The sequence below is a fragment of the Trachypithecus francoisi genome, unplaced genomic scaffold, assembly GCF_009764315.1.
Source record: "Trachypithecus francoisi isolate TF-2019V2 unplaced genomic scaffold, Tfra_2.0 Lachesis_group2, whole genome shotgun sequence".
Classification (NCBI taxonomy): domain Eukaryota; kingdom Metazoa; phylum Chordata; class Mammalia; order Primates; family Cercopithecidae; genus Trachypithecus; species Trachypithecus francoisi.
In genome coordinates this window covers 94,513,703-94,516,194 of record NW_022681465.1, presented here as the reverse complement: position 1 = coordinate 94,516,194, position 2,492 = coordinate 94,513,703, and the positions used below count along the sequence as shown (strand labels likewise).

The following is a 2,492-nucleotide window of genomic DNA, read 5'->3' as shown; positions in this document are numbered from 1 at the left end:
GCAGAAGATTTATACATGTTATATTTATTTAAGTACAGGATCTATAAACTTCCACATGCATAAATTTGACCTTTCCCAAAAGATGCTGGGTGTCTGATTAATCAAACTGGTTGTGCCTATTTTATTCGGGATTCTTTTAGGCAGGATTCACATGCTAGAAAATGCCAATAAGCTTCAGAGACTGGTATGTTTCCATGATCATAGTCAGTTCTTTTTCAGAGTCATTAACACTTGACAACAGAGTGCAAATCAGCATGTCCCACTTGCCCTCTCTGTAGGTGAGCGGAGTGTGATGCCAGACTAATTTTTTTTTTTTTTTTTTTTTTTTTTTGAGAGAGCGTCTCACTCTGTCACCCAGGCTAGAGTGCAATGGCAATCATGACTCACTGCAACCTCCGCCTCCTGGTTTCAAGCAATTCTCCTGCCTCAGCCTCCTGAGTAGCTAGGATTACAGGTGCATGCCACCATGTCAGGCTAATTTTTATATTTTTACTGGAGATGGGGTTTCACCATGTTGGTCAGGCTGGTCTCAAACTCCTGACCTCAGGTGATCCACCCTCCTCAGCCTCCCAAAGTGCTGGGATTACAGGTGTGAGCCACTGTGCCTGGCCTGCCAGAGTAATTTTTAAACCAATTAGAATCTTCTCACTTGGGGTTACACAAATGGGGATATAACAGACCTCTTTTTATACAAGCCATGTGGTAAATTTTCTGAAAATATGTTCAACATTATTGTGACAAATTATTTAAAAGAAATCCCGCCTTTCTGCCCGTGGACGCCGCCGAAGAAGCATCGTTAAAGTCTCTCTTCTCCCTGCCGTCATGTCTAAGTCAGAGTCTTCTAAAGAGCCCGAACAGCTGAGGAAGCTCTTCATTGGAGGGTTGAGCTTTGAAACAACCGATGAGAGCCTGAGGAGCCATTTTGAGCAACGGGGAACGCTCACGGACTGTGTGGTCATGAGAGATCCAAACACCAAGCATTCCAGGGGCTTTGGGTTTGTCACATACGCCACTGTGGAGGAGGTGGATGCAGCTATGAATGCGAGGCCACACAAGGTGGACGGAAGAGTTGTGGAACCAAAGAGAGCTGTCTCAAGAGAAGATTCTCAAAGACCAGGTGCCCACTTAACTGTGAAAAAGATATTTGTTGGTGGCATTAAAGAAGACACTGAAGAACATCACCTAAGAGATTATTTTGAGCAGTATGGGAAAATGGAAGTGATTGAAATCATGACTGACCGAGGCCGTGGCAAGAAAAGGGGCTTTGCCTTTGTAACCTTTGACGACCATGACTCCGTGGATGAGATTGTCATTCAGAAATACCATACCATGAATGGCCACAACTGTGAAGTTAGGAAAGCCCTGTCAAAGCAAGAGATGGCGAGTGCTTCATCCAGCCAAAGAGGTCGAAGTGGTTCTGGAAACTTTGGTGGTGGTCATGGAGGTGGTTTCGGTGGGAATGACAACTTCGGTCGTGGAGGAAACTTCCGTGGTCGTGGTGGCTTTGGTGGCAGCCGTGGTGGTGGTGGATATGGTGGCAGTGGGGATGGCTATAATGGATTTGGTAATAATGGAAGCAATTTTGGAGGTGGTGGAAGCTACAATGATTTTGGCAATTACAACAATCAGTCTTCAAATTTTGGACCCATGAAGGGAGGAAATTTTGGAGGCAGAAGCTCTGGCCCCTGTGGTAGTGGAGGCCAATACTTTGCAAAACCACAAAACCAAGGTGGCTATGGCAGTTCCAGTAGCAGCAGTAGCTATGGCAGTGGCAGAAGATTTTAATTAGGAAACAGAGCTTAGCAGGAGAGGAGAGCCAGAGAAGTGACAGGGAAGCTACAGGTTACAACAGATTTGTGAACTCAGCCAAGCACAGTGGTGGCAGGGCCTAGCTGCTACAAAGAAGACATGTTTTAGACAAATACTCATGTGTATGGGCAAAAAACTCGAGGACTGTATTTGTGACTAATTGTATAACAGGTTATTTTAGTTTCTGTTCTGTGGAAAGTGTAAAGCATTCCAACAAAGGGTTTTAATGTAGATTTTTTTTTTTTTTGCACCCATGCTGTTGATTGCTAAATGTAATAGTCTGATCGTGACGCTGAATAAATGTCTTTTAAAAAAAAAAGAAAGAAAGAAAAGAAATCCCAGCCTGTCAATGAAAACTGCTCATAGAATTTATTTTTTGAAATTTATCATTACTTCTATAGTAAACCTTTTTGCCTAAACCACAATGATAAATGAAAAGGACAGATGTGAACCTCAATCTAGTCAAGTATATTATACTTCATAGCTAACATAATAAATATTCATAATATGCATATATTAAATTTTTATTATAAGGTAGTTTTTACTTCTTATGAAAAAAAACATGCTTTCCACTCTAGGGCATATTTAATTTGATTATTCTCACTTTTAGCAAAAAAATATATATTCCATGAAGCTATAGGTATAATTATTTTCTTCTTAGATACTAGAATAATGCTCCAAAA

The 2,492-nt window shown here is 41.5% G+C and overlaps 1 pseudogene across 1 annotated transcript; it reads left to right on the top strand.

Moving 5' to 3' along the window:
* The first annotated feature begins 763 nt into the window (after positions 1 to 763).
* Positions 764 to 2,118, top strand: LOC117065181 (annotated as a pseudogene). Its single transcript, XR_004429852.1, has one exon. The product of XR_004429852.1 is annotated as a heterogeneous nuclear ribonucleoprotein A1-like (transcript).
* The last annotated feature ends 374 nt before the right edge of the window (positions 2,119 to 2,492 follow it).